The 15984-nt window shown below is 47.6% G+C and overlaps 1 long non-coding RNA gene across 1 annotated transcript in view; it reads left to right on the plus strand.

The window, feature by feature from the left end:
* The window catches only part of LOC139060509 (uncharacterized), a 53466-nt gene extending 41129 nt beyond the window's left edge, over positions 1–12337 (plus strand). Inside the window, exon 3 of the long non-coding RNA XR_011514879.1 lies at positions 11878–12337. This is a non-coding gene — a long non-coding RNA (uncharacterized lncRNA). The remainder of the gene's footprint in view (positions 1–11877) is intronic.
* Positions 12338–15984: the final 3647 nt, after the last annotated feature.

A 15984-nucleotide genomic window follows, 5' to 3' on the forward strand; every position in this document is an offset into this window, starting at 1 on the left:
CGAAGCACAACGCATCTCGCAGCTCGAACGCCTGTCGACCACCACGACGGGAAGACACATTATGAACACGCTCGGCATAACGTACCACAACCAGCACGGCCAGAAAATGCAAATCCCCAACAAAATCAGAGAGACCATTACGGTGGCAACCATCCCAAGAAACGTGCACCCCGATTACAACCGAGGTAGACGAAAGGCAAGAGCCGAGGCTCTGCTCCGTTCATTCGGCAGGGACAGAAACGCGCGCTTTGTTGACGCAGCCGAATATGCGAACGGCCAAACATACGCCGCCGTAGCCATAGACGCAGAATCAAAAATCAGAACCACATGTAGTGTATACACCAAACACTCAGAAATAGCGGAGGAAGTAGCGATTGCGCTAGCCCTCACAGAACAGGAATGTGAAGTCGTACTAAGTGACTCACAAACGGCAGTAAAGAATTATGCCAAAGGTCGAATTTCCAAGGAAGCCATGTCCATTCTGGCCAAAGCGGGCAGATCCAAAACCGCGAGCTCGAGGATCATATGGTTCCCCGCGCACGTCACCACGGAAGGCGACGCGCTCCCGAACCTAAACGAGACGGCGCACCGGACGGCGCGAGACATGACCCGCCGCGCCGAACAGGGCAACGCCTCTCGTACGATAGCGAACGCTTCTCGAGCAGAACGGGACAGGCTCACAAGATACAACGACATCACCAGTGCATATTTGAACGCCAGAAGGATATACCCCCCGCCGAGTCCCAAATTGAACAGGAAGCAGGCCGTCGCCTGGCGACAACTCCAGACAAACACGTTCCCTAATCCATTCCGTCTCAAACGCATCTTCCCAGATAAGCATCAGGACGACACGTGCAAATTGTGCCAGGAAGGACCAGCAACACTCAAACACATGCTGTGGGAGTGCAATGTAGTTATAGGAGGGATGGCAGTTACTCCGGAGACCCTGTCGTCGAGGTGGGCCGCCGCTCTGCGCAGCTCAGACCTCGGAATCCAGACGTGGGCAGTCCAGCAAGCCCGTGAGGCGGCGTTGAGGCAGGGCCTTGACGTTCCTCCATGGGAGACCTGAGCCCGGGTCGCGTTAAACCTTGCCGGACGTACAAGAAAGTTGTATCCATCTATCCATCCATAGAGTATTTTTATTGGCAACCACCACCTAAAGGAACATCATCATCGGTAGTCATTGTCATCGTCATATTTCATGTCAACTTGCCGGTCTGAGACACTTAGCGATACCAGATACCTCTGACTTCAGTCAGCGGTCGCTATCTTACGCGTGCGAATTTCCTAATACCATCACACCCTTTCATTATTTACTGTTCCCCATTGCGTTTTGCTTAAATTGGCCCCATTGGGGTACTCATTAGTAATACATCACCGGTTATCAACTCTATGTACTCTACACGAACAGCTTCACTCCATTCCTTTCTCTTAGTATTCGCTGGGAAATCAGCTACACGCATTTGCTAATTGACACTGCCCTCTTCCTATCTTACAACGTTACGCCTGCTATATATATTTCATTCCACCGCTTGTCGCTCACTCGTTATAGCTTTTTAATTAACTTTCTCCCTTATCCGCAAAGTATCAGACTCTTAGGTTAGTAGTGCTAGTACTGATCATATATTACCAATGATAGGTATGTCGCCGTTCATGACTTTTAATTGGCTGTTGTACACGCTCCGCAACCCATTTTTAAACGTCTGAACATTTTCTTCGCGTTAAAGCCATCCCCTGTGTTTACGTGGCCAAGATAAACGCACCCCTGCACAGCTTCGATCTTCTTTCTTTCTCTTTCTACTCCTACTCCTCTTCCTTCCTGGTGAGTAGTAGGCGATAACCTTGATTAAGAGTCACCTCCCAGCTTAAATGTCTATCATAAGACTTCTTTTTTATCATGGTAAAACATTTATATCTTAGAGCTGACCTCTGAGCTTTTCTATCAGCTTTTCTATCTCCGCTCGTCCACTTACCTGCCATAAGCAATCCCTCTGCTATCTATGGGTTGTTCCAACGTTCCTTCCCTCGCCGGGTTACACTCACGAAATTTATCACCCTTTACGATAGGTCTGATTATCAGTGCATAAACTGTTCGCTTTCTAAATTTTTCACTGGGCGCTAACTGGTCACTTTTCAAGGAAATAAAGCAAAATTTAAAAAATACTTAATTTCTCAATATCACTGTGAGCGAACGGTCATTGTCACCTTAGTTCAAAAACTCTAAAACTCCTTAATAATAAAAACACAGACTTTTTCGCACGGCTAGAGAGAGAGAGAGAAGAATACAGGAAGGCAGGGATGTTAACCAGTCAATAGTCTGGTTGGCTACCCTACACTGGGGGAAGGGAGAAGGGGAAGAGAAAGAAGGGAGAGAGAAGGTGTAGGTACGCGTACGGACAGCACTTCAGTTAAAGTCGCTCGAGCAAACCAGAAGTTCTGAGAAAACACAAAAGTGCCTTCACTGCCTTCTGAGCCGATGATCGGTCGGGACGGTGCTCTAATATTGTCTGTTCACTCAGAGGACGATCGTCTAGTTTCCTCAATGTGTCGGACAAATACTGTCTTTGGGCTTGAAATTGAGGACAATGGCACAATATGTGGTCAATGTTCTCCTCGCATGCGCAAACATCACATGCAGGACTATCAGCCATTCCAATTAGTGCTGAGTAGGCATTCGTGAAGGCCACTCCAAGCCATAGCCGACACAGAAGAGACGCTTCACGCCGGTGCACACCGGCTGGAGGTCTGAGTTGAAGTGATGGGTTTAGTCGGTGCAGTCTTGTGCGTCTTGTATGTACATTATTCCACTCTGCTAAGGAGATCGTGCGTGCCAGAATGCCAAGTTGTCTCGCGGCGTCGGTCCTTGAGAGCGGAATGGGGACGCAGCGGTCTTCTTGGTTTGACGTCCGAGCTGCTTTATCGGCGTCTTCATTACCAATGATACCGCAATGACCTGGTATCCACTGAAAAGAGATATCATGGCCTTTTTCTCACACGGCTTTTTCGCACGGCTAAACTTTCAGAAAGCGTGCATGGTGGAAAAACTATTTTACGGCTGAAATTGAGTCCCTTACAACTAAATCTAAGCGGTCTTCCTTTTCTTCTACATTCCCTGCTATGCTCAACATTAACCCCAAGTGATTTTGTAAACCACTAAACTCCAATTCTAATGCATGCTTATAGAAAGGGAGAACGAGAGAGAGGGAGAGAGAGAGAGAAGGCAGGGGCGATATGTGTCCGGTCGGCTACCTTAAACTGAGGAAAGGGAAAAGGAGAATATAAAGAAGACAGACAGAAGAATGCGATGAATGTGCGTGTGTGCGTTGATAACACCTAACATCCAAAAGCGCTCGCACAAGCCAGTCGTTTTGAGGAAGCACAAATGTCCCTTCAGTTCCTCCTGGCCCAATGGTCGGGGATGGTGTTCCAGTAGTGTCTGTTCGCTCAGGGGTCGATCACCCAGTCGCCTCAATGCATTGGGCGTAGATTGCCTTTATGTTTCAAATTGAGGACAGTGGCACAATATGTGGTCATTTGTTCTCCTCGCAGCCACAGACATCACATGCGGGACTGTCAGCCATTTAGATTAGTGCTGAGCAAGTTTTCGTGAATGCCACTTTCCCAACCACAAACGACACAGAAGAGACGCTTCGCGTCGGTGCAGACCGGCCGGATGTCCCTAGTTGCAGCGAAGGTTTTATTGCGTGCAGCCAGGTGCGCCTAATGTGCGCAGTGTTTCAGTCAGCTAACGAGAGTGTGCGTGACAGAAGCCGAAGCTGTCTAGCAGCGTCTGTCGGAGAGAGTGAAATCGGGACGCAGCTGCCTCCTTCGTGTGATGTCCGAGCAGCCCTACCTGCGTCATCATCCCCAGTGATACTGCGATGGGTGGTTACCCATTGAAAAGAAATATCGTTGCCTTTTTCTCTCAAGCGGTGGTTAAGTTCCACCATTTCCTACGTTAGTTGGTCGTGAGTTCCATGTCGGATGAACGACTGCATAGATTGTCACGCCTGCATGGAATAGCCGAAGACATCCCATTTTCCAGTACTCTCTGCATTGATCATGTGAAATGAACCGAGGGGAGCTCCTAGCTCTGCAGCTGTGGACGCATACTGACATGGGAAGTCTTGAATCGTTGGGTTATTCATGTTATTCCCCTTGTGAGTATAACTACAGCGCCGCCGGAACTGGGCCATGTAGTTTAGCCGTCAGCGTAGACGTGTGTGCAGTCGCTGTATTTCTCATACAAGAAGCGCAAACGAAGTTGCCTGAGTGCATATGACGGTAAGCCCCACTTTTCCTACGTTTGCACGGACAGCGCGACTATTTCAGCGGTTCAGTGGCTAGAATCTTTGAGACCGATCAGAACAAAGTGATCGGCACCAAGGACCTCTTCGGCTTCGACGAAGTACCTCGATTCGACGCCACAGTCGAAACACTTGAGCACAGAACCAAGGAAAGGTGTCGCAGTGACTCTTAATATCGTAGCCATCTTCGTTTATCTGAACAATGTTGACAGCACAAGTAACAGATTACGGAGTTGCGAACAGCTTTTCTAACACGGGTACGTCCGAAGTTGGAGTGCGCAAGTGTAATATGCGATTCACATCTAAATAACCTGTCTGAAGCCCTTGAACCTATTCAAAACCGCGCAGTTGGGTTTATTTACACAGATTTTTCCGTTCAGAGTAGTGTAACGAAACTTAAATCTCGTGCTAATCTTGTCAGCTGGAAAACTAAGAGTCTTACCTGTCGGCTTTGCAGTTCTGCGCGAGCTCGCAAGGTGGAGGAAAGTATATGAAAGTAGCATGAATTGTAGCAAGAAGCTGCGAAGGAAACCCATACGGGTTCCTCAAAAATGAATCCTTGCAGTTGAAGTAAAAAAAATCCGGACCAGGATTTCATCATCGCCACACAGTCGTCGTCATACTGCCGTCGTAATGATGTCGCCGCCACGCTGTCGTTTAACGATCGTCATCACTTCAGTAACGTTATCCCATTGTCGCGATGTCATTGTCGCCATATCGCCTTTGTCCCCCCACTGACGTCGAACTTTCTTCGTCATTCAATTGTAATTATTCTGCTGTCTATCAATCGTGATTATGCCACCACTGTCAGACCGTCACTACCATGACATCCAGTGTTGTGCCTGACGATGACTCAGAACAAAGGATGCCTCACCGGCAGACATGCGGCTGTCACGGGTGCAGATCGCGCCTCATCGTTCGCTCAAGGCAGCTCAAGCAGCGTCACCTGAGTCGTATGGACAGGCAGTCAGGTTCCAGATCTTCGGCTTTTCGAGCGCCCAGAAAAAAATTAATAAATTAAATTATGGGGTTTTACGTGCCAAAGCCACTTTCTGATTATGAGGCACGCCGTAGTGGGGAACTCCGGAAATTTTGACCGCCTGGGGTTCTTTAAAGGGGTGGAGACGTCAAAATTTTCGTTCATGTGTTTGTTGATTCAAACGTTGCGTTATGCTTCAGGGAGCACGATACACACAGCGGGATTCATATATATCCGATAAATATTTTAATAATAGCATTATTATACCGAGCGATTTCGGTTTCGGTTTCTGGGCTCCGGGGGATGCTATGACGTCACAGAGGAGGAAACGCAACATGGCTTGGTCACGTGGGCCACAAAAAATAGTGACGTAAAACTATGCAGCGTCGTCTGCTCGCGCATACGCGCGCTTTGCCAGCAGAGGTCAACAACTGGCGATTCGAAGTGCATGTCGCGATTATTATAATTATTGCGAAGAGCGACAACAACGGTTAGAAAATATTGCGGCTTGTGAGAGTCGGTGATTCATTCCGAAGCGCCGTAAGCGAGAGACCGCTTTTTTTAGCTTTGAAGTGAACCGGAAAAGGCCTAGCGACGACATCGGCGGCGCCGAACGATCAGAGGCAGTGAAGCTGCCGTCGGTGCCAGAGTGACCACTCCTCGGTCGCTGATTGGCCGCTTCGCCGTACGGCTGCCGCACATATGGGTCCCGGGCCCGTCCTTCCTACGGCAAGGAAATCTCGCCGTTCGCGAGCAAAACCGGCGTCGCACGGGGGCCCGCGAACGGCAAACGGCGTGCGGCGAGTTTCCGTGCCGGTAACGTGGACGGCCCCTCACATTGAGAAAGGCCAAGCGAACGAGAGACCGCTGCGAGCTGCCGAACTATGCGACCATGCGAGGAGAGAAGCGGACAACACGAACGCCGCATATCCTGGTCCCTTTTGGACGTGTGGCCCGTCCGCACGGCAAAGCCGCACGCAGTTTGCCGTTCGCGGGCCGCCGTGCGGCGTTCGTGTTGTCCACGTCTCTCCTCTTGTGTCCGTGTCTGCGCGCCTTACCCCTTCTTTGTATTAAGAAAGGATTTCTATATGCCCGTAGCTCGGTCATAGTGGAGGCTATGCTCGGTCGCTCGGCTCAGCAGGCTCCGTAATCGGCATTTCATCGCTACTCATCATACGTCACGGTTTTGTGCTAGTGTGCTATGACGTCAATATTTTCGTTCCTCCTCTGTGACGTAGTAACTGCCGCGCTAGCGATGGGTCTCGACTACGAGAAGGAGTTTTTTATGACTTTTTGGAGCTGAATTAAAATTATTTTGAAATGTTTGCAGCGTCCAATACCTCGTTCTGGGTGTCCTTGCATACGGAGGCAGCTTACAACATGCTTTTTGTAGCCTCAAAATTTGGTGTCCCAACCCCTTTAACGTGCCCCTAAATCTAAGTACACGGGTGTTTTCGCATTTCGCCCCCATCGAAATGCGGCCGCCGTGGCCGGGATTCGATCCCGCGACCTCGTGCTCAGCAGCCTAACACCACAGCCACTGAGCAACCACGGCGGGTAGCGCCCAGAAAGGACAGCTCGTTTCAAGACAACAACGTCGCCCCTCCTGACCGTCACGAAGAGGCCACTCTTTGATGACAGGGTCACTGTCGAAAATTCCTGGGAAAAGTCGTCGGCGGCCGGTTCACAATTTACCACGTGGTTGTCTCGTATTGTGCAACGTTGGAGACAGACGGGACGTTGGGTAGCGGGAGGTTGGGAACGATTCGGCGTTTGTGATCGGCCAGCGAATTCCCTCGACGAGGGAAAGAGGGAAATAAACGGCATGAAAAGCGGATTCGGACGGCTGTGAGATGGACGCTTGGACATGCAAAGACTCTAGCATGTGGTGTGCTCCAAGAGTTGGAGCCAATCTTGTCAAAACTTGATCATGTACCTTTTTTTGATAAAATCCTTTTTCGGTTCTCTTAACCGTCGCTCGGTACCCTTCTTCCTCCCGGCACCTGGCACGGCACCGTACGTGGAACCCTCGTGGCCGCACGGACCCCCGGCTTCACAACAGTAGTCAGACCGTAGCTTTCATGCCATTGTGGACGTGCCACTGTAATCACTCCAGCATCGTCATCAGACTCTCGTCACTCTGTTGTCATACACGCTGCATAATACGTTCGTCGTCATCCCGTTGCCCTCGTACCGTTTAGATGCCGTCTCGCAATACAGTAATCACGATGCCGTCGCAGTAGGTCACTCGTCGTTATTCTACCTTTCACATCCGAGTCTCATCATGCGCCAGCGTAGTCAATCAGTAATCATGCCATTCTCGTCCCGCCATCTTCATCCCGTTGTCGTTTTACCATCGCCATCACTTCAGTAATGACATTTCATTGTCATCGTATACCTTCGTCGCCATACCGCCTTCGTCGATCCATCGACGTCGTTCCTTGTTCATCATTCTATTATGATCAAGCTGTCGTAATTCGATCGTGATTAATTACGCCACCGCGTTGTCATACCACTGTCGTCATTGCGCCGTCGTAAGGATGTCGCTATCATGGATCCTTCGTGACACCGTAATCGTCATGCCGTCGCGACTGTGCCGTTAACGTCATTCCAGCTTCGTCGTCCGGTTGTTTTCTTATACCGTCATCGTCACGTCATCGTAACGTCATCGTCGTCACACACTCGTCGTCATCTCCTTGTCCTCATCTCGTCGTCACGCTGTCGCCGTTATACCACCGTCAACATTTAAGAACCGATCGACATTTCATTGCCGTCACAAACCATCATCGTTATAGCGCCTTTGTTGTGCCATCGACGCCATTCCTTCTTCACCATTCCGTCGCCGTCACTGCGTTGGCGTCACGCAGTCGGGATCTTTTTATGTTTAGAACGACAGAAGGCTGAGCTAGTTGGTAAGGATTCATAATGCACAAAAGAGGTGAGGCGTGCAGACAGGACACAAGAGTAGAGAAGTGGACAACACGCGTGTTGTCCACTTCTCTACTCTTGTGTCCTGTCTGCACGCCTCACCTCTTTTTTGCATTGCGAATCTTTTTGTGCCCACGTTTATTTATTCGCACGTAAATACATGCGATTATTTACGTAAGGCTTAAATATACTTATGCATCGTGGATGACACATGAGTATGCGAAAAAACATTTAATCATTTAATCATTTATTAACGCAGTATCAAATGGTACGTTTGCTTGTGCCAGTTGGATGTGAAAAGCGATATTGACATCAAAGACGTGCGTATGGCACAAATGTGCTTCAGAGCACACAGTTCTTGCGCCCTAAGTATGTGTGTTAGGAAATTCAATGTGTTTGGTGGTCACAAGATGCTGCCACTTCATAAATTAAAGAAATACTCACCCGATGGTTTAGTTTGCGAATTCCCCAATAGACTCGTTCTTAATAGCCCTGATTAATGCAAATCACGTCACTTCTACAAGATTCGCTTCACAGTATAGCTTATTATTGCCTAAGCCAAGAACTAATTAGGCAATATTGGCAACCAGTTTCGCCTCAGCTTCCTTATGCAATGTCTTATCCTGGTTCTCCACTAACCTTAAGGAATATTCTACCATTAGTTCACTTACACTCGATTTGCGCGCTTGCTTGCAGTATCTGTTTGAATTAGTATACGTGTGTCCCAGCTAACGTGGGCCAAGCTGGTTAAAACGAAGGGCTATAAGGTACTACGACGTTGTTTCGTATATTTATAATCGCTTGCATAACTCACTAAGCTAGACTGTCAAATTGTGCGTCGCACTCGAAAACATGATATTCAACACTTCCCAGCTGTCCGCGTTTTCTCCAGTTACTTCAACCGCGTTTTAAAGTTGCGGCTCAAAACGCGAAGAAGAATGCGAAGGCCGGCCGGGCCCGCTCGTCTCGCCCACGGACAGCAGCAATCTCTTGATGGGTTTCAGCAAATCAACGCTACCCAATGGCTGACTCGGCGACCACGAAAAAGCCATGACGCGGCATGATACAGCATTACGCGGCTGCTGCTACGAGCAAGCTGCTGCGTCACGCTGTTTGCTATAGAGCGCTGCACAACGTCTTCGCGCGGCGACAAGAAATACGACTGAAGCGAAGTGAACGAAAGAAAGAAGAAAAAAAAACGCCCACGAACTGTTTGCTATAGTAGCAGCTAGCAGCCCTCAAGCAGCTTAGCAAGTGCATTCGATAAAGGCGGAACCATCGATTGTATATATTTCTTGATTTCAAGAAAGCTTTTGACGTTGTGCAGCGTGATTCCTTAATAGAAAAGTTGTAAATGTGTGGTATTTTTATACGCATACCTCACAGGCTCCGACTGGCGTATTGTGTGAGGGGCGTAAGAGAAACAACATGTAGCGAAAACAGGAGCAAGAACATAGCTAACATGGAAAACACAGGTAACAACAAATCAAACAATTGAAAAAAAAATGAATCGAAGGACGCCGAACATCAAGCAAACGAAAAACAACAACAACACTCTGGACGATCAGAAACGCGCATGGCTTATCGAACTCCTGCAAAGAACTGCAAACGCATGTATATTTATAAACTGCTTGCAAGGATAGAGAATGACAGTCAAGTCGCATGGTGCAAATGAAACGTGTGCGCATAACTACGGAATCCATTTTTTTAATATTTCTATAAACGTGCCCAGACTATCAATTTCAACAATACGGCTTGGAAGATCGTTCCAAGCTGCTATTGCCAGAGGCAATGCAGATTTGCAAAATGCATTTGTGTGGCCAAAAACACGTGTGAAACTGTGTGCGTTATATAAGCGGCGAGATGTGCGAAATGGGCGGGAAAGGGGTAATGTAGTTGCGTGTTGACTGTGAGTGATTTTGTGCAGTAAGCAAAGCAGAGCTATCGTTCTTCTAGATTCAAGAGATGGGAGTGATAGTGATTTCTTTATAGAAGTTACGCTGGAATGTCTACGGTAATCTTTCGCGATGAAACGCGCGGCACGGTTTTGAACAGATTCGAGATAATTTCTTAAATATTTAGTAGTGTGATATTGACGCTACTGTAACTGGATAAAAAATTATCCGCAGTTTGACATTTGAGCGGTGTTAACTTGTTATTAAAGGGGAGAAATTTGGTGGGGCTGATGTGACGTCATGAGTACGACAAGGGTCGCTGCTTGGCCCTGCACTGCTCTTTTTGATTTATGTGAATGACATTGGTGATAATGTTAACTCTTCTTCATGCGCATGTTCGCAGACGACTGTGTGTTGTACAGGGTATGAACTAAATGATTAAGTAACATTTCAAAGTGTCATCTGCAGGACAGTGGTGCGCAACATGGAATACGAACCTTCACGTAAAAAAGAAAGAAAAAAGACGTGCACATGTGCTTTAGAAAAAAGAAATAATTTCAGTCTAAGTATAATATTAATGGTTGCAACTGCTGCCTATATCTGAATTTAAACATTGGGGAGTGTATTTCATCACTGATTTATATTGGGCATCGATCACATTACTGCCAAAGACTCTCGTGTTATAGGTTTCATGAAAAGAAACGCAAAACAATTTCAAATCAAAACAAGGACTCCACTCTATCTTTCCAGTGCACGGTCAGTACTTGAATATTTATCTATTTATGCGAATACCTGCAGAGCCACAAGGGCATTGTAGCAGGGGGGCACTACACAGAGTCATTCATACAGAAATGACTGACTCCGGAAAGAAAATACACATATACATGTAATATGCCAGCACGGTTAGGGATTGTTGAAGCCGAACTAACATAGACAAACTGGAAAGAATATAGAGTTGGGCTGTGGGGCTTGTACTTGGAAGTTACAGAAGAAATTTTTGTGTAACAGAGGCCAAAAATAAATTTGTGTGGTCCATGCTGCAAAACGACGTGTAATTCTTAGGTTATAGCTGTTCCACGATATTCTTTATTCAAGAACAGGTATCGATCGCGTGTCGCGTTTAGATATGCCTGACTACGGCGTCTAAGAGAGTTGACCACGAGCTCAAAGGGAAAGAAACTTTATGTAAAACTAACATGTTTAGCAAGTCTTTTTTCCCCAGTACAACTCGAGGCTGGAATCGGTTAGCAAGTGATATTGTCAAAATAACTTCAAATGACATGTTCGTACAGTCGCTTCATTATGTAATAGTATACGCATGATTATGCTGTGGTGGTTTATTCTGTGTTGCCTGTATTATGTTTGTTCTTTTTTCCCTTTCATGCACGCGAATGCCTATAAATATCACGGTAAATGAGTTCGTACTTTTCTTCAAAATTTCGTGTCGCCTCTGGATCCTGTGGTAAACAGCGTCGCTGGTCATCCTCCTTCACAGTGTAGAATGGCTCATGATTTTTGTTTGTTTGTTTGTTTGTTTTTTAAAGCAGGTTGGCCCGCGTCAGCTGGGACGCGCTGTATATATCCTTATGAAGTATTCTTATGTGCTGCATGCTCTCAATTCATTACCTGTAAGTCCTGAGTAAGCATCATGGCTCACCCGCAGAATTCTATTCGCACTGAAGTCAAGAAGGCTGGGGTTTCCTCTAACCATATACTGCCACGTACTGCAACGTACTGCTGATGACCAGTGGCTCCTTGGTCTTCGCAGGCGACTTTAACCTGCATCACCAGCTACGGGGAAGCACCAAGATTGGCTTCAGACAGCAGAATGACGGCAGCCCGATATATCGGCGGAACACTTGCTTGGACTCAACTGATTTCAAGGCGCTTTGCTGCGTGCATACACAGTGTTCCCTCTATCCCGCGTTCCTCTTTCTGTTCCCCCTTTCCCTTCCCCCATTGTAGGGTAGCAAACCGGATGGTCGTCTGGTTGACCTCCCTGCCTTTCCTCTCTTTGCTATCTCTCTCTCTATTTTCATAGTTGTATTTTATTGCTTATTTATCTATTTACGCTGACATTTGTATAATGTATGTATAACGCTTTGCTCTCCACAACATTTGGTTTTCCTGTTTGTAAGCATTAACAGTAGGTCTCACACTTAGTCTTCAATGATATATGAGACCTCCCTCTGCATACATTTGATACCCAAATGCACTTAAACTATACGTAATAAATAAATAAATAAATAAATAATCACGTCAGTTGAATATGCTATTACTATTCCCCACTCAGGATGGCATTACGCGCGAACGTGATTCACACGCCGTTAGTCAAACGCATGAAGGGGAAGTCGATGCATAACGGGTCGCATGGTTACGCAACTTATGCATGACCTTTCACGTACAAACATTGCTAATGCTAACTGCTCGCAAAGGTAAGCGTATAGTAGCGCGAATGATCGCGTGATTTGGCTATTGCAAAAGCAACAGGTTGTGACTGTGTGATACTTTCTACTGTATCAGGCTGCATGTCTCGGTGTGTGACGCTATGTCGTTGCGTGTGGCAGTGCTCACACCTATACCGGGGTGCGGAAACTCCCTATACGTCCCTTGGGACACTCTGTCCAATGCCGAAGCGCGGCGGCAGCGCCGCTTCCACCACTGGCGGAAATAATCCAACTGAAAATCCTACTGTAAATAATTGACAAACAAAACAATTACTCTAAGACGTCACTGATGAGTCCAGAATGTAGAGGGAGGGAGGGCGCCGTTGGGAGGAGGAGGCTTGCTGCGAAGCCCTCCTTTCCCACCTCGCATGCAAGCGGGCTGTGTGTGTGCTCGTGCTCTTTTGCAGGTCCGCTGGCCGCGCAGCGACATTGGCCAAATCACGGAGCAGAACCCGCTAAAGTGTGCCATGTTTACGAAGTGCCTTTTTTTTTTGCCGCGTTTACCTTGGAAGCTTCCATTATTTTTTTAAAGCACTGGGACAGCGCTCGTACACACCAGTGCCAACAATTACAATGAAAAAGATTTGCATAGAAAACCGTCGTTAACTACCAATATTCGCAGGCAATATATTACAGTTCGTCATTTTGTGAAAGTAGTCGCTTCGAAATTCCTAACTTGTGATTAAGTTTAGGGCTACAGTTAAACTAGTCCACAGCCATAGTGGAGTGTAGCACAAAGAAAACTTCCTGGCACCATCAATCTTTAATTTTGTCCGTGTGATGTGAAGCGGATCAATTAAAACTGGGCGATTTCTCAGTCAGCCAGAACTGAACACATGTAAACGTTGAACGTTTTTGTTTTTATTCACACATTCCGTGCTGGAAAAAGACTGATTTCCACGCCGTGCGAAAGTCGCAATCTGCAGAAGCAATTTTCATTGACAACTGAAATTTGTACATAATTAGTGAACATTGATTCCATATGATCCGAACCAATGCGAAAATTAACCATCACGGTTTGGTCACACGGAACTTGTCTATCACGTATGTTATGACGGCAACACATTTTGTGGCTTACAGAAAGAAGGTAGAATAGAGTACCTGTATTTCATTGACATTATGAGAAGTAAGGACCCACAGAATTTTAAACTGGTTACATGCACCTGGCATGAACAGGATGTAGCTTGTAATTGCCCTCATTATTTGAACGACGTGCAGAATGAGAGAGCATATTTCTATAACGCTTACAAGCGCATATAATGTGCCGGTCGTCATACTTTGCTCATATGCATATACACAAAAAAGTACAGCGAGTATTATAGGACACTATTTTGGCACGATAGCAACGCAAGAAACCGGCCATTCAAAAACACCTTAATAGCACTCTTCATCGCAAGGGGAATTACCAGTTCGCGCTTAATTATCATTAAATAGTCTATACTTGTATTACTGGTATTAATAAGTAAATTTTGCCGGCAAAACAAATAACATTGCGCCTCGTCTACAGTACAGGTGCTCAAAAACTTGCACACACCGAATCTGAGCCTAAAGCAAGGTAGCGGGGCAATAAAAACAGACACGCACTCAATCCCTTCAGTACAAGTATTTCGACGACAACAGATGGGCTGCCGTCATGACGAAAGGGTTGAGCGACACTGCTCCTTTGTCAGTCCACTGAGGCTTTCACAGAAGTGGTTTACTCATGCAAAATTTACTCAGAAAATAAAATGAAATACTTGTGCTTACCTGCTGTCGATAGGAAACTTGAAAAAGTTCGCAGAACTGGAATTCCCGGTGTTAGAACATCACAGAGCCGCGCGACACATACGATGCCCCGTTTTAGCCATCTTCGTCTATTGCTAGGCTGACCTGGTTTCCTGCGTCTTCCGTTCGTTGCACGCCCGATCGAGCTTTTCTTTCTTATCTTTCCCATCTTGATGCTTGGGACGACAACCGAAACAGATGACCAAGCGCGATCCGACTTGTGACATCGCTGAGGGAGTGGCAAGGGTGAGCTAAGATAAGCTCGACGGACGCGCGAAGACAACCACTTACCGTGCTTCGCCCGATTTAAAATTCGCAAAAAGGGAAATAAAAAATAAGTTAGGATGTCTGGCAACCGCTTGGGGTGCCCATGCTCCTTGAAACCGAAACTCGCACTCGCCTTGCGGGGGTTGCCTATGGTTTCAGGTTATGCTTTGTTTGCTCTTATTCTTTGCTATCACCATTTGTACTATTTTTTCATTTCCCAGCCCAGGGTGGTCAATTCGTTTTCTCGTTAACCTTTATGAATCCCCTCCCCCCCCCCCCCCATTTTTCATTTTATATCCCTCCCTTTTGCGCAAATGGATGCGTACGTGCGACAGTATAGCTTCGTGGAGACGAAGTCCATCGTATTGTTGATGAAGGGCCGCTACAAGGCTGTGAAGCACAGTTAACAGAAGTCTTGAGAGATTCGCCCGCAGCTTCCCATCCAGAATTTTACTGCACCTTTTGCCCAAGTGCGTGAGCACCTGAACGGCTGGTGAAGAAGGATGCGACCGCCGACACGCCACTTCCTAATTATGATGGCTGTTTTCTTCTCCTAAGATCGTTTACTCTGGGAGAATAAGCGCCTCGCGTCATCTCACGCTTGCGAAACGATTCCGGAAAATCTGAACTCGCGCGGCATTCGTCCCTACATCGAGGAAACTGCGCCGAGGCGCACACACGCCTTGGCGCGCATTGTCGACAAAGCTTTCGCGCGCTTTTGCCCTGTGCACCGTCCTTGCGGTTCATTTGGCGACCGTGAACTTCCTACTCATCGAGACCAATTGAAAGAAATTCTTTCCAATCTGGCTTCCGCTTCGAACAACCTTCGGAGGCAAGCACTTGGTGCACAGGCACGAGCCGCTTTTCAGCTGCGCGCGTGTCCGCAGTCACGCAGGAGAGAGACCGGTCTCGTGGGCGCCGCCGGTCACGTGACCGTCTGGGTCCGTGAGTGATGGGTCTCCCCTGCAGTCGGCGACGGCTGCTGGGCTCTGGCACGCCGGTGCGTCGGGGCGCTTCGGCGCAACCTCGACGATCGGGTCACCCGAGGTCGGGCTCTTCCCAGGAGGCGGCATCTGATATACATGCGGGGAGGTGTACGGGGCGCCGCAGCTCTGCTGCCAGTCGAAGACCCCACCGCGCTGCCGAACGAGGCTGACTGCAACGGGGACGCCGGAAGTTGAAAGCACATGCATGGCATCTGGCACAAGCTGCCCTTTAATCAGAGTTTGGCAAATGAGTTGTACGACAGGCTGCCGATTAATGCGATCTCTCAGACTATCTGGGCGGCACCAAAGCCAAAGGTTTGGCCGAAGTGACTTTCTTGCAAATGCACCGAGGCTGAAAAGCGGCGTAGTCCTTAACGTGTACGTACGACAACTTGTGAATGGATGAATAGG

The sequence above is a fragment of the Dermacentor albipictus genome, chromosome 5 (assembly GCF_038994185.2).
Source record: "Dermacentor albipictus isolate Rhodes 1998 colony chromosome 5, USDA_Dalb.pri_finalv2, whole genome shotgun sequence".
Lineage (NCBI taxonomy): Eukaryota > Metazoa > Arthropoda > Arachnida > Ixodida > Ixodidae > Dermacentor > Dermacentor albipictus.